At 37.2% G+C, this 23,131-nt stretch overlaps 1 protein-coding gene across 1 annotated transcript in view; it reads left to right on the top strand.

The window, feature by feature from the left end:
• CHL1 (cell adhesion molecule L1 like) overlaps positions 1-23,131 on the top strand; it is a 192,504-nt gene that overhangs the window by 34,676 nt on the left and 134,697 nt on the right. Inside the window, exon 2 of the mRNA XM_045530402.1 lies at positions 6,073-6,152. The gene's annotated coding sequence lies outside the window, so the exon portion shown is untranslated. The remainder of the gene's footprint in view (positions 1-6,072; positions 6,153-23,131) is intronic.

Below are 23,131 nucleotides of genomic sequence, written 5' to 3'. Positions count from 1 at the left end.
CTGAACCTCCTTCAGCCTCATTAGCAGACAATATATATATATATAAAATCATAGACTTTTAAGGCAAAAAAAATTGTAAAAATCATTCAGTTAACATTATCATGTTGTGGATAAGGATTTTGAGGCCCAAATTTGTTTAGAAACATGTCATTTATAGGCAATGTTAATAACAGAGCTAGGAATAAAACTCATGAGGACTTCTGACTTGCCCTGGAAGATTCTTTGCTGCTTTCTCCATAATATACTATTGGCCTCCTTTAGTCAGTTGAATGTATGTCTTAAAAAATAGTAGGGGATAGAGAAATCATTAGTGTAGAGTCCTTTTCTCAGTGACGCTCAAAGCACTTCACACGAATGATGCAACAAGGAAGGAGCCTATAGGTAAAGGCACAGGCTTTGGAGTTACACGGACTGGCTTGAGTCTTGGCACTGCCATGCATTCTTAGTGTAACTTTGTACGTGCTACCCAGCCTATTTGAATTCATTTAACCTTCTATAAAATTAGGGTTAGTAGTACCCAATTTAGAAGGTACTTGTATTACATGAGATAATACATAAATTGCTTAACATAACATCCAACGCTTAGTATGTTTTCAATTGATGTTAAAAAAATCACATATTGTGTTTAGTAAGAAATCAACTGTGTTTAGTAAACAAATGCCAATAATATTCATAATGATCAGATATAGGGATTCTTTTCTTTCAGAGTGCTCTCTCAGAAGGATTCTTAGGAAAATATTCCATATCTTCCTATTGCTCATATAAGGTTTGTCTAATAAATAATTTCCAACAGCAAACACTTACTGCTTATCATATATTTTCCTGGTTCTCATTTTATTGTGAATTATTTTATGTTAGACAGATAGAAGAATTTCTGTTTGTGTGTTCATTTTTGCTGTACTACTAGATTTTATTCCAGAGACTATCTTGTGCATGATATGTCATTTCCCTTTTTCAAAGACATAGTCATTCAACAAATTTGTATAGAGCATCTTGGCACACATTTTGAAGGTATAGGCCTCCATGATTTGAATCAAGAGGTCATTCTTGCCAGGTAGATGTTAGTTGATGACAGAAAAAGAGGCATTTTCGATCCCAACTTCTTAAGAATATTGACTACAAGCCGAGGTGCTCTCAGCTTTTTCTATCAATTTTTTAAAAAAAATCACTCGAAATTCTCCAGTGTTTAAAGATCTGTTGAGATTAGGTACATTTTTAAAAGGAAAAAGTGGCCAGTCTTGATTTCAAATATATATACACACACATACAGAACAGGCATTTTCATTCAAGGTACTTGTTTTTAGGAACCAATATTTGACAATATGACAGCCATGGTGATTGGGTACTAGGGAGGCAACAATTAATGAGACAGTTTTTTCCCTGACCTTATGAAACTCGTAAGTTTGCATAAAACATTGGAAAGAAATCTTTTTCTGTCTCGTGAGAATAAGGCATGTAGCTGCCCACCCATGTGGCTTACACAGCAGCTGCCAAGGTTGATATGTCACCATCTGGGGCACCATGTGGTTTCTTCCTGTCAGCTGAGTTTGAGTGGGGACCTTCAAGTGGGGGGAACCTGGAGACTAAGGGGTCTTTCCAGCATCACTGACTGCCCAGATGATTATGTGGCTGCTGCTGCAACCCCTGGCTGTTCCCCAAGAACTTTTTAGATCCCAGCCCTGTGTTCAGCCTTTTTTGCATGTTAGTCCTATTCCTCAAAGGCATTCTGCAAAGTAGGTAATATTATCCCTTATTTGCCAATGAGACAATTGGGGTTCTGAAAGAGTACATGATTAGCCTAAGATCACATAGCAAGTAAGTGCATACTTATTGTATTTTCAGCCTATCTGTCTCTTTTTTCCTCTGCTACAGCATCCCTTTTGGTAGAAACTGTGGTGGTAATGTGCACCCTCCTTCTCTATGTGACTATAACATTCACACCTGTGACTGTCAGGTTAAGGAACTGTGAAATACCACTATTAATTGATATGTGTAGTTTTAATGCATTCATTCATTCATCCAAACCCTATTTATGAAGCTTTATTATGGTGCCAGGCAGTGACACTGATATTAAAGCAACAATTAAGATATGCCCTTATGGAACTCAAGATTCATTAAATTAAATACAGAGTGGAACCTGGCAGGTTTATGATAGCTGTTTGGTCTTTAGCTAGTTTTGTCTGGATGGAATTGCAATTCACTTATGATTTGTTGTAAATTCAGTCAGTAAGGAGAAATTCACCTTCAAAGTGCCTTAGAAAGGCATCGTGCTGAAAAATGACATATTGTCTCAAAGTGAGTCTTATGAAGCCAACTTTTCCTCTAGCACTGCAAGAGATCACTCTTGCCGAGCACCTGATGAAGTCATAGGTTTGCTGTAGAGTCTATGTGGTGTGAAAAATGCTATTTCCACGTAGTAGATAACCTCAGTGGCAGGATGCTCATATTCAGAAGGGATGAGGACCTGAGCTCCACTGATTCAGAGCTTCCACTTTGCACGCCCCATGGGTACCTTGTTTGCTGAGTGGACCATCCTAATCCATTTTTACTACCTTTTTCCCTTGAGCAAGTTATATTTCTCCTTCTAGAGTACTTTCTTTCTTTCTTTCTTTTTTTTTTTTTGAGACAGAGTCTCACTCTGTTGCCTGGCTAGAGTGAGTGCCGTGGCGTCAGCCTAGCTCACAGCAACCTCAAACTCCTGGGCTTAAGCGATCCTCCTGCCTCAGCCTCCAGAGTAGCTGGGACTACAGGCATGCGCCACCATGCCCGGCTAATTTTTTCTATACATATTTTTAGTTGATAATTCATATATCATAATTCCTATTTTTAGTTGATAATTCATATATTTTAGTTGATAATTGTCTATTTTTAGTAGATAATTTCTTTCTATTTTTAGTAGAGACAGGGTCTTGCTCTTGCTCAGGCTGGTCTCGAACTCCTGACCTTGAAGGATCCTCCCGCCTCGGCCTCCCAGAGTGCTAGGATTACAGGCATGAGCCACCGTGCCCGGCCTTAGAGCACTTTCTTTCTCTTTTTCTTTTTCGTCAAGTGAGTAGAGTTTAACTAGTTTGTTGTGCCTATGCTATATTTTCTTTCAGTCATGCTTTTTTTTTGAATTTTACTGAAACATAAAGCAAATGGCCAACAAGAATCCAAAGGTCCATTTTGCCTTAATACACTTTTAATTTCTTCAGATTTTTCCTTGTAGTATTCCTATCAATTCTCCCTTTACTTTTAGTAGGTATATTTATTTGTATCTCTTTTTTTTTTTTTTTTTTTTTTTTTTTTGAGACAGAGTCTCACTTTGTTGCCCGGGCTAGAGTGAGTGCCGTGGCGTCAGCCTAGCTCACAGCAACCTCAGACTCCTGGGCTTAAGCGATCCTACTGCCTCAGCCTCCCGAGTAGCTGGGACTACAGGCATGAGCCACCATGCCCGGCTAATTTTTTTGTATATATATTTTTAGTTGGCCAGATAATTTCTTTCTATTTTTGGTAGAGACGGGGTCTCACTCTTGCTCAGGCTGGTCTCGAACTCCTGACCTCGAGCGATCCACCCGCCTCGGCCTCCCAGAGCTAGGATTACAGGCGTGAGCCACCGCGCCCGGCCTATTTGTATCTCTTAAGCAGAAGAAACTTAGGGACTTTCTTCTTAGAAGAAAAAGCACCTTTTCATTAAGAATAGAAAATAAGAGATTATTATCCATGTCAATGGTGGTGAAGGAAAGGGTAAATGCTCCAGAGTAAATAAATTCAAAGGATTATATATCCTGCTAATATAATAAAAGCAAAATAAGAAAGACATTTTCTTAGACTGTCATATAGTGTATGTGTACCCTTATCATAATAATGTTTGCTCCTATCCAATATATGTATCTTCTAAATTGTACAGATACACTCGTGTGCTATTTACCATAAGAAAATATTAGAAAGAAATTTTAAAAAATGAGATGAAAATAACAATAATACATGTATATGCATAAATGTTTAATATTAATTGTTGCCTTCTAAAAGACTGTCTGTGTATCCCTTTTTGGAGAGCATACACCTGCAACATGAAGGAATGAAAAGAAACCTAACAGTACAGAGATAATTCTTCATCTACACCAACCACCAAACACACATGCATGCACACACACAGCGATTAGATTAGTATCAAAGAACTTGTGTACATGATCAGTGTGACAAAGTTGAATGAAGCAGATGAGAGAGCTCAGTAGGCATAGGCTGCCACTGTGACCATACAAATAAGTTTGTTCATAGCTAGTCTCTATGCCTAATGCTAAACAACAGTCTCAAAGGTCCTAAGTGAAAATGCTGGTGACTTAGCACAGATACTGATCTCTGTGGTCATGTGTATCTTTGACAGTGGTAAGAGGTTGAGACCCATTGGAAAGAGTCATTTGAGGTAGTTGCATGACATGATGGGTTTTGAAGAGATGTCTTAGAGAGCTTTAATATTGGAACAATAAGAGTGGCACGCCAGCTATAGAATACACTGCATTTATGCCGTTCTTTATCACTGGGGATATAAAGGGCATTCTAGATTATGCCATTTAACTTTGGCCTCAGCAAATGGAATGGTAGGATCAGCAAATCTCATTTGGAATCAACATGTGCAAACATTGCATTTTTCCTTTTCCCCACTGAGAGACTGCAGTAACACGCATAGGTTGCTGGACACAAAAAGTGACAGCCGGTTTCTGTATTCCTCTACTTAGGGAAACAACTTCTATTAGCCCGCAGAAGTCAGTAAACACAATTATACTCAAGCAATGTGTACCATGGACCCACTGGTTAGGAGCCATATTAAATGTTATTTTGTGCATTGTTAGTTGTCCGTAAACAATTGTTTGTTACAGTTATGCAAATAATTATGGTGTCAGAAGTAGGCCTTAGGGGGTTGAAATGAGGTTATTAAACAAAAATATAAAGGGCACAGTCTGAGCAGTGTGTCACTTGGTCAATTGGAAAGCAGTGAGGATTTTTCTTATACTTGCCAGGGTGGAATTTTTCTTCTCAGTATATTGGTGTGAGGTTCTCTCCCCGGGCATGGCAATGTATTTATAACTTCTTGGCAACAGCTTTTGGAATAAGGCCAAAGAGATTGTCGAATAATGCACAGAATGGAAATGGGTTGTTTGAATTCTTTAGCCACCCTTCCTTTTCTTAAGGCCAAAGATACTGTAGTTTTATAAACCTCTTTAATTTGTAATTTCTACCAGATTGATTTAGAATTATTAGGTGGAATTTAGGTCTTCCGAATGATGTTCAGTCATTAAATTATAACAGCTGGTATGCAAAATATTTTTGACTTATTTTGATTGTCCTTATGCCTAATAGAAAATCTTAGAAACAGAAAATCTTTTCAAAGGTGTGTTGATGGGACTACTGTCTAAAACAAGCTTATCAGCAATCTTCTAGTGATTGGGACCAATCCGCCTTTCACCTGGGAATTAACAATAAAAGGATTGTGTATCTTGGTTGAAACATTGCCTTCATTTCACATGTTGATGTTTTAAGAGATGGGAGGCTTGGCATGAACACTCTTGGGTGAGAGATGGCCTGTTGATTTGTAAGCTTATGTTCATTCTGTAGTTCATAGAGATCCGATCTTTGAGTGCTTCATGATAGAGCTCTCCTCATTTTAGTCTATATTGTTTTATTGTGACAGATTGGGTACAGCATCAGGCAAAAGCAAGTGACTACTGTGCAAAACAGTTCATGGAAAACCATGTCGAAATACTTACAAATTGTGATCTGTTGCAAAGTATCCAAATTCGTTGAGAGAAGACAAGTCAAATTCTTTGAGTGAGACGTGCAATTAGGTGGCAGTTTCCTGCATGTCTGCCCTCTCTGCTTCTCTTATTCCTAGATTGAAATTCACAGGATTCCTTTTTTAGCAACAGAGCAATACTATTGCTTAGGTATTTGACTGAAAATTTTGGGGGCATGGGGGGGGAGAAAGAAAAATTAAATCAGTGTTTTTAACAGAGAAAAGGTAAAAATTAATGTAAAAGCAGTTTCTTAGATAGAAATTATCCCTAAAATTACATCTTCCATGTCTATCCGTAGGTGCTGTAAACTTCAAACAATGATTGTGGCTTAATACTGCAAACATATCATAGTGGAACTAAGGAGAACTTAATTTACTGGTAAGAATATTTTCCTTAATCAGTTGTTTTATGTATTTTTGGTTGTTTATAATTATTGCAAAATATAGTACAAGAGTATAGCCAGAGGGAGTAACATAGGATAAGAAGATGTCAGAGAACTTTTGTGTTCATTACAGGCTTAGTGTAGATATGGAACAGATATATGCTATAGTGAGGGTTTCTTTCTTTCTTTTTCTTTTTTCTTTTTTTTTTGAGATCATTAAAATTCTGGCTTGTTTTTTAAAAGAGCAGAACCCATACCTTGAAGTTACTTTTCTTGTTGGCTGATCTCTTGACATATTTGAAAGTGGCATCTTTATAATATTTATCTAAATGTCATTTTTAACAGAAAAATTAATTTCACACTGGGATCTGAGAAGGTTGCCTTCCTAGGGGGATGAAGTTTTAGTGAGAAAACTTGTATTTTCAGAGGTCAAACCGAGCTGACCTCATTACAGCCTGAAGGGCTTTCATCGTTAGTAACTGTCCGTTGGATTTGGATAAATGTGACATCAGACCTGAATCCTCCATTGGAGTTTTTTCAAATTCTCTGTGCAATACCAGGCTGAATTATAACTAATTTCAAAGAGTATGGAACAGTGAGAAAAGCCTATGTTGGAGGGAGGGCCAGACTCACAACAGTGTGGCTGGCGCTGGGGAATCTGTTCAGTCCTTTTGGCTCTCTATTTCCTAATTCATAAAATCAGAATAACAGTTGTAACTGCTTTTAGGTGCAGGTTAAATTAGATTATTTTTATAATGCATATTGTCATTGCATTTGGTTCAGTAAATGTCAGTAATTAGTATCACAACTAGTTTTTAAAGACAAAGTGATTCAAGGAAAAAAATCAAGGGTTTTTTTTTTTTGCAATGATATGAATGAAAGAATGATTTTCTTCTTACTTTCTTAAGAGCACATTTTGTCACCATTTAAGATATTATTTAGTGCATGCAAAATTTTTCCATATATCGGTTGCAAATAGGATCTTAAATATAAAATAATGATGACAATGTGGAAAGAGATAGAGTACCTTGACTTTTTGAGTCATTGATGGCATACCTGATTCCTGGTAATCCCCAGGGGCCATCTAAATGAATGGGGGGCTATTCCAAGAATAAGTCTATGAGGAAACTGTGCTGGTGTGTGCTTTGAATAACATTCGCACTCTGTCTCATTCACTGGGGAGGTTTTACCCTTGACTATATTTAGATCTTCCCTTTGGAGCTTGCTCCAAGAGGGGTTCTTCATATGGGTTTTCTGCAGTTAATCTTCAGGTCTCTTTGAAGATTAAAAACCATTCAAGGTATAGTCTAATATTCATAGGGAAAAGACTTCTTGAAATCTAATCAATCAAATTCTTTGATGATAATCATTTGTATGGGGTACAAATATTCCATTAAAACACTTTATGAATTCAGTGTAAATGAATTTCTATTTCCTAAGAAACCTGGGTAAATCTTCTGAGAATGTAACAGATGAAACACAATAACTAAGGTATTAAATTAAAAAAATATATTATCATGCTACCATGAGGAAACTTAATTGTGGTTGTGTCATGATGATGTATTAATAATTGTGTCTGTTGACATCATGAAAATGGATGGTAACCTGCAAAACACCCTGCTCACTCATAACCATGCATTCTTTCCTTTATTTTATTGAATTATATTTATTTCTTGTGTTCCTCTTAATGATTGATCAAATCATTATTTAATTCTACAAAATAACTTCCCTTACTATGAGCTTTCATTGTGGTGCTTGAGCATGTAGCTTTCAGGAAGGGTTTATGGAATCATGGTCCTAGGAGACACATACACACACATTCTTAATCCTTAATTTTCTTTTGAGAATCTTTTGTTTGGAAGTTTTTCTCCTTGCTACACAGCCTCTCAAGAATTAAAAGAAAAAAAGGAATAAAATAATCTTCAAAGCTCAGGTTAGACTATAATATATGAATGCTAATTTTGCTCTTATATTTTTCAAAACTCAAATTTATCTGAATTTATCCAGAGCACACTCTACAGTTTAAATGTTAGAAATTTTATGAGGTTGAGTTTGTGCCTATCAGATGCATATAGGTTTATCTATATGTTTCAGTTGTGCCATACCTATGTATAATTCATCTAAAGATGATATTATCCATGCATCTTAACACAAGGGCTAAGTGCTTGAAGGACAGAGGCTACATTTTTATAGCAGAAGGTCATGATAAAGCATGAGCTGTGTGAGTCACCCTGGGTCATGCACAAGGGCTGGTTGATGGTGCTTATCTCTTCACACTGCTCCTCCCACTGATTTATGGATTTGTGTAGATTCTTTTATATCAAAGACTAGGCTACATGTCCTGAAAGCAGGGAAAAGAGAATAGTATTTTTATTTAAGTCTCAGTAAAGTACCACGTGAGAGGAAAGTATAGCTGCCTTCCCTTGATTGTGAAGTTTTTATAAAGGTATCAGTTATTTTCCAATAACACCCATGTCTACTGTGAGAGACTATTCATGTTATGCCAGGGATTGGCTTCTCTACTCTGGGGAGGATGAGATGGAACACCTCCTCCTTTCTGAATGTTCTCAGTACAATGAGCTACACACACTGCACAAATGCAACTTGCGTGGCCGATCCTGCTTCTGCCTGTTCTAGCTCGGCTTATATGCCTGATGCTCAGTTGCAATTAATCCTTTATGCATTTGTCTCATGGACACATCTTTGAGGCAGGGTCCAGGTGAAATTTGTATTTGCATTATTAGCACCGAGCACAGAAGCTGAAACACACTAGATGCTTTGTAAATGTGGGGTGGAAAAGAGGAAGAATGAAAAGGAGGAAAAAAAGTAGGGATAGACTCTTCTGAGAAATCGCTTCTTGGACACCTGTGCTGCCATGTTTCTGGATTGCTTCTCTGGATCCTGTAATCATCTCAGCAATCATTTCAGGAGTTTCCAGTTACACTTAAACTTGGTTACTGATGAGTTTTAATGTTCTCTTAACAATCAGCTCTCTGATATTTCCACCAGGCCCTGTAGGTCCTGGTCCTGTCGTTGGGTTTGGCCTGGGGCTAATTCAATTCCGGACCATTAGGAAGTAAAAGTGTGAGGTACTGTTGAATGTGTATTATGCAAAATAAAAATCTCTCCTCAAGAAGTGCTAAGTGGAAGCCAAGTAAAACCTATGTCCTCTGAAAGAAGTTCCCTTCTATTGAATAATTAAGTGTAGTTTTTCAGCATCTTTGGAGATGGAGCATTCAGAGACCACAAAAGATCCCATGGGATAGTAGAATATTGGGCATAAGTAATTGATGTTTCATGATTCAAAATGATGATACTAAATCTTTCCCTTTCCCATGATATAAGTGCATCAGAACTAGCTCCATGCCCTTGTCCCAGAATTAATCATTCCTATCCATATTTGATGTCTACACTTTTTAAATATTTATAGGCTGTTATGTTTCCTTTATTGTTGTTTACCCACTCTGGGGACATTCAGAAGCTTCGCATTTCTTCCTCAGCCAAGCACCCCATTCCCTTCATCCTTCTCTTGGCTGTTCTTTGGATTCCCTCCAATTTGCATACATAATTTTGGTATTGAGGTGCCAAAAATGCGTTTGTTTCAACTGGAGTCTTATTGAAGTTGCTTTTACTCAGATCACATACACAAATAAATGTGATTTCCAAGGCATGAAAATTCAGTGAGGGCTCCGAAGGGAAGCTGAGATATACAAATATGCTGTTAAAATGCTACAGGTAGATTTTAAGTCACTAGGGAAAAGACATCTCAAAATCAAAAGATTATAGAATGAACACTATGTGAAGAATTATATTTTTAAGCATAAGTCTGTGATCATTTTGCAGGCTTTTGCTGTTACTGTCAGTCTATGGGTTTTTCTTATTAGCTTTATTGAGGTATAATTGATATATAAAGAACTATACATATTTAACAAGCATAATTTCATGAGTTTGGACATATGCAAATACCCAGGAAATCATCATCACAATCAAGCTAATAATCAGATTTACTACCTCCAAAAGTTTCCCCCATACCTTTTTGGTTTTGTTGGTTTTTAAGATTTTAATAGGTTTGGGCTCAGTCTCCACAGCCATTTTCTTCTTTTTTATTTATTTTTCCTTTCTTTGCAAATTCAGGAGGCAGAGTCCTTTCATCAAAAGGAAAACAGTTGCTTAGTTGCTATTGCATTACAGAGAAAAGACTGACCATAATGACCATTAAATTATTAAGGCCAAAAAGACACTGAAATCCAGCAAAATTTAGGTGATCTCTTTGATAAGCAGACACTTTCAATCTTATTTTGATATTAAAAAAGGACTGTTAAAATAGCAACATGACAGCCTGCACATATAAAATGTACATGAAAATACGTAGCACAACCAAACAAATGACTTAGAGCAAAATCCAATGAAAGGAAAAAATTGTGTTTCCTCAGGAAAATGCTACTTGTGCCCTAAAGCAATCCATGCTGGGGAAAAATAGCATGTAAAACATCGGCACAAATCATAGACGTCTCCCCTAAACAGAGGATTTTATTGGATTGCACACATGGGCAGATATTTGAGGCCTTGGAAAGGAAGCAAACCAATGAAATATATCACTACTATCACCAGCTGAACTGGGAAGGGCAGCAAGAGCAGACACATCTCAGCACCTAGTGATGAAGCAGGGAATTATAAAGTAAATCAAAGCCTCTGATCAAAGGCTAATTTAGCCTGTCATAAATGATCCCGCAGTGGAAGGAAGCCTTATGCAGGAAGATCAAAGATTAGCGCCTCTACGGATACCACAACACCCCTACCCTTCAGGGGCGGAAAAAAAAGCAGAGAGAAGAGGTGGAAAAAAAAGAAGAAATATGTGAAAGCTCAATAAGAATCCGTTGTAATATAATCTCCCTTTCTTAAGGACAGCGTGCACTGTTAGAAAAAGGGAAATGAATTTTTGTATGGTAGTTAGAGTTCTACCTTTGAAACAGTAAGAAGCTGGCACAGCTGTAATTTATTTACAAGCAGACATTGTTAGACAGTGCTTCCCTTTATTTGTAGCAGTGGTCCCCAACCTTTCTGGCACCAGGGACCGGTTTCATGGAAGACAATTTTTCACAGGGCTGGAGGTGGGGATGGGGGAGTGGGTCAGAGCTCAGGCGGTGATGCCCAGCCTGATTCCTAACAGGTGATGGCCCCAGGGCTTGGGGACAACAGATTTGTAGCCTTTCAAATGTGTTTATTAAGGTTTTCTTCACAACTGCAAACAGCGGGTAAATAATTTTGTATTTGAAAGGCTATTATCTATTGAATTTAAGCTGGATCAGAGACTTCAGTCCATGCTAACTTACTAATTGTTAACCAGATATATCAAGCCTTGAGTAATTTTTGTTATTTTACATACTGTGAGTATAGCCAGCTCCTTAACTGTGTGTGAACATTATTTAGGGAGGAACAAAACTTTTCTACTCTCTTAGTTTCTTTACCTGGGGCCTGTGAATTAAACTAACAAAAGACAGATTAATAGGAGGAAAGGGATACAAATTATATTTGGTGTTAATTTAATTTTACATACACAGAGGATGTCATAGAAAAGAAGTAAAAACTCAAATAAGCAGTTAGACCCGTGGTCTTATATACCATTTTAACAAAGGGTAATTAACTGTATAGAAGTGACAAGACAAAGGAAAAGGGATTTGGGCTTCTAGGGGTAGTAAATTGTGGGAAGGTAAATATATGGGGGAAACTAATGGAAGACAAGTGCTATTATTGTAAGATTTGTTTTTACAGATCCATTTCAGTGCCAACTTTATATCTCCAGTGATAAGGGTTGTTCTTCTCCTGGTACTTGAGAGGGAAGGGGGAAAACATTCACAAAAGGAAGTTTATTTCCTGGTTTTAGGCAGATGGGAGAGGACAAAGAGCTCTTTCTCTGTTTACTGCTTCTTAATTGCCTTCAGCTCAAAGTAATCGTTATGCCGAAAGGCATATTTTAGGGTGGCGTATTCTGATCCTCTTCAATTCCTATACATTGTGTTCTTCTGTTATCATGCACTATGTATTATATGTTTTGACATTTTAAACCTGTGCCATGTGCAAAACAACCATGAAAGTAAAATTAATCTTCTTATGAAATAGCTCTCCAGTTGTTTAATTATAGGATTGCTTTATTATTTGGTAGGAATTAAACATTGTTAAAAACATTCATTTATTCATTCAACAATTATTTTTGTGTGACTGTTAAGAGCACTGCACTTAGGGTATAGTTGCAAACAAAAATAGATGCAGTTCTTATCCTCATGAAGCTTCTAATCTATTAGGAAAGACACATATTGATTCAAATTATTGTTCAAACAAAGGTAAAATTGCTGCTCTGATAGGTGCAAGAAAGGAAAGTTAAAAGGGGATTTGACCTATGGTGGTTAGAGAAGGCTTCTCTAAGGAACTGATGCCTGGTCAGAGATGGGACGTAAAATAGACCAGAAGATAAGGCAAGAAGGAGCCATTTGGTTGGGAACTTTGTTTGCATGGTTTCACTTTTCTTGAGATAGATATAGAATCTATCTTGGGGGCAGGAAGATGTGTGGAAAATCAGTCCGGCTATAGGGCAGAGGACAGTGCTGTAGACAATTTTCTGACCAAGAGCATGAGTTTTATTTCCAGAAAAATCTGAGTTCCAGCTCTAATTTGGCAACTTTGCATTTGAGGATTCTGGACAAATTAGGCAACCTCTCTGAACCTCAAGCTACTGATCTGTAAAATGGGAATTATAATCCTTATCTCAGAATGGTCACAATAAATGTTATCTCCACCATCATTATCATCATCATCATAACACAGATTTACTGTGTGATTTTAGGCAGCATTTCTTTGAGCTTCAACTTCACTCTTCTCTAAAATGGGGGATGTTGGATTAAATGATTTCAAGATTACTTCCTGCTCTAACTTTCCATCATTTTCGAAGCAAATCTAAAGCTGGAAATGTCAGCACAGCTATCATGGTAAGCCTATACCCTGAAAGGTTACAAAAAGTGTTTTTGGAAAGTAGGCTTTAAAAAAGAAGCATAATTCCACCTTTTAGCAACTTTACTTATATTTCTTTAATCCACATTTTAGAAGTTTCTATTATCTTAGATTAAATTCTATAACACATATTTCTTCTTCTAAAAAGCCTTTAAAGTGTTTTAGTGGGACATTTAATTTCCCATTTTGGTTGGTTTCTCAAATCATTCTTTTTGTAATTGTCACATTTTTACAGTCCTGTTTTAAATGAATTGAGTTTTTCAACTAAAAATATCAAGCGGAGTTGAAAATTGAAATCCAAGGATTGTAAAATCAAATGATAATAAACCAGCCATCAGGCCAAAGTTTCCAACCACCACAATCTTATAGACTACCAGAAAAGTATTGTTTTTTTCCTCATAAAATAGAGAAGAATATTTCTAAGTTTCTTGTGTCCAAAGTAAAATTATTACATTCCTAAATCTAGAAAAGGGAAAATTACTTTTTAACACCTTATTACTTATTGAAATATATAAATATTTAGTTTGATTGGAGCCTTTTCTAGATTCTATTTATACTTCATTTGAATTATTGTTTTAGCTTTACAAAGTTTACCTTTTATTATATTTGTTAAACATTTACTCTTTTTTGTAGTGCCACAGATATAAGAAAGAATCCAGATATATATTTTTTCTATTTGGTATTTTAAAACCTCACCCTCATGTTTTACATGATAAATACTCTAAGTATTTTCATATTTATCCTTATTTTTACCTATTAAGAAGGTAGCCCAGGTGCTAGTGTCCCTAAATGGCAGGTTAGAAAACTGAGGCACTGACTCATTCAAATTCAACCATATACATATTGAGAATTAGATCTCATACCTCCTGACTTCTAGACATATTTCACATTGCATTACTGATTTTGCAAGGTAAGATAGAGCCCACCCAACTGAATGGAAGCCTGCAAACCCCTGACATGAATTAGATCTAGTTAAATAGGGTCAATCTTTATCTGATTGGCCTCAATGATTATAGCATTTAATGGCATTTCATGTTGATTTACCCTTCCATTTTTTCTTGTGATAGTTCCCATTTTGTTGGCCTATGTATGGATATGCTTTTCATTTGTGAATGTCTGATTATCATGCCTTCATATTGGGTGGAAGACCAATAAGCATGAATTAATTAAGGTAATGAAATAATTATAGTTATTGTAACTATATAGAAATCAACGCTAGCATGGCCCAATTATCTAGCAGTTATGAGCATGTGCTTTGGAGATGTGATTTAAGTGGGCTTGAATTTGATCTTCAGTACTTACTAATAACGTGTGTTTTTGCAAGTTACTTAATCTCTTTGAGCCTTACTTTTGTCCATCAGTAAAGAGAGATAGTACTTAAAGAGTTTATTTTCAATAGATATATTCATATAGCTATATTATATTTTATACATGGTAAAGGCTTTATTATTATTAACAATACTTTTATTGTCCTGGCTACAGGGATGGGCACCTTTCTCATTATGAGCCGGTCGTGTTCCCTTAGCCCCGTGGTGTTAGAGGATGGAAGAGGTAATGCAAATTTGGTTGTTTAGAGAATGTCCTTGGGGATTTGTTGAACTAATGCTGGAGTAACAGAGCTAGTCTCATTCTCAGAGAATGATACAAGCACACAGAAAGAAGAGTAAGCAAGATAGTCTCAGTGGTCTTTGGGTTTCTGGATCCAGGCTAGTTCCCTGCCTACCTTTGCTATGATTTTTGTTTGTGGGCCAATAAGGTCCCCTTACTTAAGTTAGTTTGATTTGGGTTTCTGTGACCCACCAATGAAATCCAATAAGACATTGTAAGAAGCACAAGTCTTTGTCCTTCAAGGTAACATTTATTTCAACCAGCATCTATTACTTATTTATTTATATGTTTGTTTTCTTTCTCCCTATTACTAAAATATAAGCTCCATTTAAAAAAGAACTTGCAACACTCTTTCCTCCACTATTGGAAAACTCCACCCCCTACTAGGTACTCAGTAAATATTAGGTGAATAAATGGATGAAAGGAGAAAGGAAAGAATAGTCTTTTTTTCCAAGTGTTCCCTAATCAAAATTGCATCTGCATCCTTTCCCAAATAGAGCAGGAAATGGCACGCGCACCCTCTGGGGAATGGTCATGCTTGAGGGTGCAGACCCGGGGAGGTGGGGGGGGGGAGGGGATCGAGGTATGAATACATGGCGAGTGCCAGGCGCACTGTCTGGAGAGTGGGAGCGGACGCGCTTGGGACTCTGACTCGGGGGGATGGGCGGGACAGGGACAATGTATATGACCTGAACTTATGTACCCCCATGATGAGCTGAAAAAAAAAAAAAAAAAAAACAATTAAGAACTTACACTGAACCAGTCATCATGTTAGATATTGTGTAACTTTTGAAGTGGGTGATATTATTCCCATTTTACAAATGTGAAAACAGAGGGGCAATGAGATAAAGTCGAGGTGGTGGCCTCTATGATGCTCTGCCCAGAGCCACCTTGGAGAAACAGCTGTGTCCCAAGCTGCTTGGAGTGCTACTAGTAGCCAGCCCTTGGGTGTCAGCCTCCTTCAGGAACTGCTTCAGCTGAAGACAGTACTACTTTGTTCAATGTCACGTCCCCTTTCCAGGGAAGTCCACCTCTAATGCTTGATGTGGAGGCATAAAGGCCCAGCTCCCTCAGCCCAACTCAGGACAACTTTAGGGATCATTCCTGCTTCAGAACTCCCTGTAGGGTAGGCTGAGACCTCTCTTTACACTGCATCACAGCTCAGCTTATCCAGTTCAGATTTCTTCTTACCTCTTCCCCATGCCTTGATCTCTGATCCTTCACTAATAAACCAGTGTCAGCTTCCCAGGGAAATCAATCTGCTATGGTAACTTTCAAAGAGTTAGTGACAAGGCCTCTCTAAGGAGGTAAAGTGTGTTGAGACCCTTTGGAGCAGGGAGAAGTATAGCTCCAAAGGGTGAGATGAGAAAGGGCTAGGTATTTTTTAGGGTCTCAAAGATGACCTTTGTAGCTGGGACAATGGGGGCTGGTGGAGAGATGTTTGACAGGACAGCAGACAGCAGGGTGTGCAGGGCCTTATAAGCCATGTGTCTTGGTCTTTTCGTGCTCCTGCTATAGAATACCACAGACTGGCTAATCTGTAAAGAACAGAAATGTATTTCTCATAATTCTGGAGATTGTGAAGTCCAAGATCAAGGCAGCAGCATCTGGTGAGAGCCTTCTTGCCGTGTCCTCCAGAGAGGAGGTTGCCATGACACACACAATGGAATGCAGAAGGGCAAGCTAGCCAGATGCTCCATGAATCCTCTTATGGAGAGGCTCTAACAAGGCACTTATGAGGGCCTTAAGCTCATTCATGAGGAAGAAGCTCTCCTGACCTAATAACCTCTTAAGGTCCCCACCACTTAAAAACCACCAAATTGGCCATTAATTTTCAACACCTGAATTTCGGAAAGCCTATATTCCAAACACAGCATCATCCAAACAAGCAAGAATTATATTTTGCATTGTTCCTACCCTTTGCTCATGTACCAGGATTTGCCTTTGGGGAAACTTTTCACATTTGAAGGCCACATTAATTTAGCTGTAATCAAATAAGGCTGCATTCAAGAAACTTCAACTAGATATACTTAAAAGTATACATTATTTTGTAAAAAAAAAATCTATTACTTATTGATTTCAAAAAATGAAAACTATTTGTAAATGTTAAATGAACTAACCTTTTAATGACTTTGTTGTGTCTGCTTTTTGCTGGAAAGCATTTGAATGTTTGGTTGCAGCATGGAGGTCCGTAGTTTCAGTTGATCCTCTAAATGGGTATCAGTCGTTTGTAACCTTAAGGGCATCTTGATTTGCATTAGGTACGAGAAGGTAGATTCTCAGCAATGAATGGCTCAAAAGCAAAACAGCATTTTTTTTTTTTTTTGGCATGTTGCCTAAAGGCATGGGTATTCTACAGCATTTTTCCATATTTCGATTGGCTCCTTCTTAGCATCAAACAATGACTTTAAAATGTCATCCACTGAGAGCTCAATCAATTCCATCTGTAGGTCTTTAGGTGCCTTGGTGATACTGACTAGGTGAGGCTGAAATGCTAATTTGAGTGTGATGTCATGATTCTCAAAGTCAGTGAAACTTTCATTGTATTCTCCAATTAATAGTCCATAACAGCTGCATATTCTTCAGATGATATGCATATATCATCCTGCTCATCAATGACCTTTGCTAACTGGGGAAAATGTACATTCGAAATTTCCTTTTGAAGAAGAAGTATTTTGAAAAAAGATAGCTTTTTTTCCAAAATGCTTGGATTTTTTTTTTTTTTGCCATATGTCGTATATAGACTTAGTTTTACCTTGCAAAGAAACATTCAAGTCATTTTGATTTGACATGATATCACACAGAAATACTGCATTCCTATAGAAATCTTTCAATAATTCACATTGCTGATCCCGTTCTTCATGAAATTTAACTATCTGTGCTTACAGAGAAAAAAATTTGGCTAATACCTGTCCTTGTGTTAGCCAATGCACTTTAGAATGATATGGAAAATCCACAGTGAATACCTCATGGTTCAACTTTAGCATGTTATGAAACTGATGATGCCATGTTGCATTTGCAGGAATATAATTAACGATACTTATAACTTGTTTCCAAGTGTCACTTAAAATAGTAGCTTTAGCACAGAGATTTTGCTGATGCAAGATACAATGAAAAGAAATGAGAGCATCTGGATCTGCTAATATTTTTTCATCTCTGCAATAAATCCTTCACGTTCTCCTGTCATGGAAGGTGCACCGTCTATACATACACTCACTAAATTTACTACATTCACTCCAAATTTTCAACATTTGTCTTGAAAGTTGTTGAAAATATCTATTCTCTATATCCTGTTTGCAAGAGTGCCCAAAGTGAGTAACTCTTCCTAGGAAAGAAAATCTTCTGTTATGACACAAATGAAGTATAAAACCTGTTCTGAGTCAGTGGTATCAGTTGATTCATCCAAAGTGATTGAATAATATGTATTTTCCTTTTGTAGTATTGCATGAAGTTGTTCTGTTAAGTTGAAGATTAATTCATGCTGCCAATCAGTCATGGCCTTGAAAGAGGCAATTGTTTGTAATGTTATTGGGGTCTAAGTATCCTACAACTTCAACAACACATTCTTTCACAATTTCTACATCACTAAATGGTTTCCCTTTTTCCCTGATTATATAAGCTACTTTATAAGTTGCTTCAGTGGCTTTATTTCCATGTCTTATTACTGCTTGAAAGAGTTGTCTTTGCTTTTGCTTCCCATCTTTTAATTTCTGCACTACAAACTTTCATGCCCCTACCTCTACTTTAAAATGTTTGTGTTCCTTATGACTGTTAAATGCTGATGAGCATCGAATTTCTTTAATGCTGACATTGCAGTATCATAAAGCAAGCAAATCATTTTACATTTAGCAGAAACAAAATAATATTGTAATTCCCAATCCTCATTAAAAAAATCTGTTTTCTTCCTTCAGTGTTCTTGACAGTGCTCTTCTTTGACAGGAGGGACTGTGAAGCAGTCAGAATTATAAAATACTGTTGAGCTGTGCACCTATTCACGAATTCCACTTCAAACAGAAATATAGTGCACTTTGCAAAAGCTAATAATAGAGTGGCATACTCGACCCCCATAAACTCTCACCAACCAGCCTCATGTGTTAGTGGCTCCAGTCAGGTGGGGGGAGTTAGAATGAAATCATGAGCATAGCAGCCGTCAATTAAGCCTTTATGGTTTACTAATTTTCTAATTGTGCTAGTCAATCTGGGAGGATTATTTCATTGAAACTTGTTTTATTCTTTGGTATTTTAAATACATTCATTTTTAAAATAAAATAAAACATAAAAGATGAACAACAGTATGTTAATAAAAATAAAAGGATTTGTTCTGTAAAATTTGGATTCAGTCAAAAGGCACACTTAAAGACCTAGAGTACCACATGTAGCCTTAAGGCTGCAGGTTCCCCACCCCTGGCCTACCCCCATCTGTAGCTACAATGTTTTTGCTCTTTGGGACCCATTTCTGCCTGTGAAATCATACTTGAATTTGGAACTTGAAATATTAATTATTCTTTCAGAATATTCTTCATAGACCCTTTCAGTTTTAATCTTCCCATTGGCTTCCTACTATAATTACCATCTCAAAAAGCAGTTGCATTCTGGCAAAAGGATGTCTTGAGTTATGAATTATTATGTAGTCAGTCAGTTGTTTACAGATTAAAAATCTTTCCTTATCTACTGAAAAGGCTGGATTCCCAGCTGCTAGGATTCAAAGACAACCAAGAAGATTTCCTAAGTTTCATGTGATTATAAAAACATTTTCAGACGTTTTAAGTGATTATGGTTTATATACCATATTGACTTACAATAAGGGATTATTCAAGTACCTCTTAGAATTCAGTAATTAGGTCACAGAGAGAGGCACAGATAGTCACCATTCTCATCTTTTTGTTTGATCACTGGTGGTGTGTGTGTGTTTGTTTCTATGTGTGTGTGCGTACATACACACTAAACTATATTGTTATATGGTATGGAAAAAAGTCTATTAATAAATACTAAGGGTTTTTATTCTATTTTGGACAAAAATCAGTGTTTAATGGAAGCAAGTTTGTATCTGAAATCTGAAAAATGCGGAAATACACGGATTACATATGCACTTCAGATTTTATTTTCTTGCATTATTTTTTTTCCCAGTATTTCCTGACAACCTCAGCAGTATTTCTTACCTTTGACTTCTTGTAATCATCACCTGCAGCAGTTTTCAAAACTAGGGGTCCCTGAACAGATACTCTATCTCAGTAGGTGGAGCCCAGGTGGCTGTTTTGTTTGTTGTGGTTGTGGTTGCTCTTTTCAGCTTCTGTCCATGGTCCTGTACAACAACCACGGTTGAGAACCATGAGTCTGTTACAGCATCTAGGAGGATGGTGTTTGTGGTTTAAGGAGGATAATGGCTATAGCTACACTTTCAACTTTCAAAAATTCCTGCAATTTGTGCTCTTGTTCCCAAAGGAACAGTAAATTACCTGGAATTATCTACAGCATTCATCAATAAAGCCTTTACTTCTTCACTTTCTTTGAGGTTCTGCTTAGGACTAAAGACATTTTAAGGAAACGAAGGAGATTCCATGCATCCACGTATATGGAAGTGTGCATGACAAAGAGACAGAAACATAAAAGAGAAGCAATATTGATGAATGCAACTTTAAAATATAGTACAACTTTGATAGGAATTCTATATTCTGGTACTTTATTAAATCTCTAAATTAATGTGTATCACCATAGCATGTAATTTTTACTCAATCACACTATAAGCAGAGCTTCTCCTTGTGAATGATGTATAGCTATGTATTCACATAAAATACAAACAGATGGTATTCTCTAGAGTTGCACAATGCATAGCCTTGCTTTGGACCAGAGAAGAAGGCCTTAGAGCTGTGATTTTCCAACAGGGTTGATTTTGCTCTTCAGGGAGCATTTGGTAATATTTGTAGACATTTTTGGTTGTCATAACTGGTGGGAGAGGGTGTTGCTACTGGCACCTAGTCAGTGGAATCCCAGCATGCTGCCAAACACCCTGCTACACACAAGACAACTCACGACAAAAAAGAATGATCCTGTCTCAAAATGTCAATCATGATGAAGTTGAGAAACCCTGGCTTAGAGAATTATACTAGTTATTCTGCCCCATAAAATTCTTGTGTAAATTTGAGGGATGACGGTAAGAATCTTATCTGTCTTTTTGGTGTTGCATCCCTAGCGCTCAGGACAGTGTTTGGTACGCAGTAGTTGCTCTATGTATTTTGTGAATGATTGAGTGAGTGAATGGTTTGAACTGGGCAACCTTATTTTGCCAGCCCCGGGGTCTGGGCAAAAGAGAGCCGCATCAGGGGAAAAGGAGTGAGTCTACCTATTCCTGTGTTTGTCTTTACATAGAAATTCCAGTTCAAGAGGGAAGCTAATATGTAGGTGATTAAAGATGTTTCCTCTAGGGATTTTTCATGCTGTCTAACATTCTCTAATTAGTTATTCCTTAAAGTTCTGTCCAGGTGAGTAGATTTAGGGGGTTAAGTCTTTATGTCACCTCTAGTATGGGGATATCAGCTTTGATTAGGTCAGTGTTTCCAAGATTATGGAATGGATAACACTGATCAGATATAAAAATGATCATAGATAATCTAAGATTAAATAGGATTAAATAATAGATGTCCATAAAGCAAACCTTGATTCCTTTTCATTCTCTTCCCATTTTTAATTCTCCTTCACTGTTTCAGATGTCGTCAAAGGCTGCTTTTTTGTTACCATGATTTTATAAAATTTTAGCACTTGCTACTATCTCTCTTTCATAAAGAGAGAGCAGACCTCAAAATCAAAGATTCAACTGGCCACAACCTCTATTTAGAATTTAATTATTTTAGTTTCAATGTGTATATACTTTTATGTAAAGTGGTGTAAATAATTTCCCACATATCGTAGTGGTAGAACATATTGTCTTAAGATATAATTTAAATAGAAAAGTTAAGTCAATTAAAAATAAGTGCAAGTAATTTGTGGATATAGAACAAAATCATGAATGTGTCCTTTAGGTGGATGGAGAAATCATTGAATTTGTTTATTTTATTATGTCATTGTCTCAGCTTGAAGGAGAAGATAGAATCTGGGTACACCAGCTTGAATGGTTCTGAAAGAGGCAGCATGTTCCATGGATTGGGTGGGCCCCCCACATCTGTGGGGCCACCTGAGAGATGACACTGGAGGCTGAAAGAGGCACTGGAGCCTCAAAAGGAAGGAGCGATCCTTGAAAGCATCTGCAGGTCCCTTTTAATGGCCAACCGCATCAACTTCAAATTTTCACTTCCTCTCACACAGCTGTCTGTCCAGGCAGCAGCAAGACAACTTCTGGCTTGAGAGGCCTCTGAGAGTAAGAGGGAGTATTGTTGCACGGGGAAATCAATCAAACTATTATGAATCATAGAACTATGTATCATGTTCATAGGTTCTTGTAGGCAGCAAGACCTCAGAGGCCCTTTAATTCAAAACCACCCTCTTGTGTCTGGAAAGCTTTTATGTTGCCATCCCAATACGTGGTCATGAAATCTACTTCCGCACCTTTAGCAGGGTGTCTCCTTCCTAAGCCTTCCAAGTCCGTGTTCCTATGGCTGGAATTATGTTTGTATGAGCCTCCAATCTCTCTCCCAGCCAATTTTCATTTGTTTTCCCCGTTTCTGCCTTGTGAGGCCATAGAAAATAAAATCTAAATCCTTTTCTATGACCTGCAGATATGTGAAGAGAGGTTTTATGTTTCATTTGAGTCATTTCTTCTCCCCCAAAAAAAGTCCGTAGCTCCTTCAACTTTTTCTTCTATGAGATAGTGTCATCCCATTTTCCATCTTGGGAGCTCGCCCCTGAATAAGCTCAGCTCAGCTGAATCAATTTTAGATAGAAGTATCTAGACCTGGATACGATTTTCCAGGTGTTGTTTGAGTGCAAAGACGGAAAGTAAGGCAATCACTTCTATACTCTTGATATCACACTTCTTTTACTGTATTCTATGATTACTACTTTGGGAATTTCATCACATTATCATTAACTCTTTTTTAACTACTATGATTATGACATATCTTTTTTATTTTGTGTAAAGTATACAGGAAAACCAGAAATTTGAACATATTTAAAATGTCTGACACCAAGTTCAAGCTGAGAAGTGAGGCATCAATTTTCTTTTTCCTTAGCTTGTTTAAAAGGAGTATTTCTCAAAGTTTGGTCCTGGAGCCACTCATATCACCATCGTCTTATCAGAGAGGACTTTCCTGAATATTCCATTGCTTGCTATCTTACTCACCTGTTGTTTGGTATCTGCTTTCCCCTGCTTCATTTTTATTCATAGTTCTTATCACTATCAAGCATTTTATATCTTTTTATTTATGTATTA

The sequence above is a fragment of the Lemur catta genome, chromosome 18, assembly GCF_020740605.2.
Source record: "Lemur catta isolate mLemCat1 chromosome 18, mLemCat1.pri, whole genome shotgun sequence".
Classification (NCBI taxonomy): domain Eukaryota; kingdom Metazoa; phylum Chordata; class Mammalia; order Primates; family Lemuridae; genus Lemur; species Lemur catta.
This window is presented reverse-complemented; position numbering and strand designations above follow the sequence as displayed.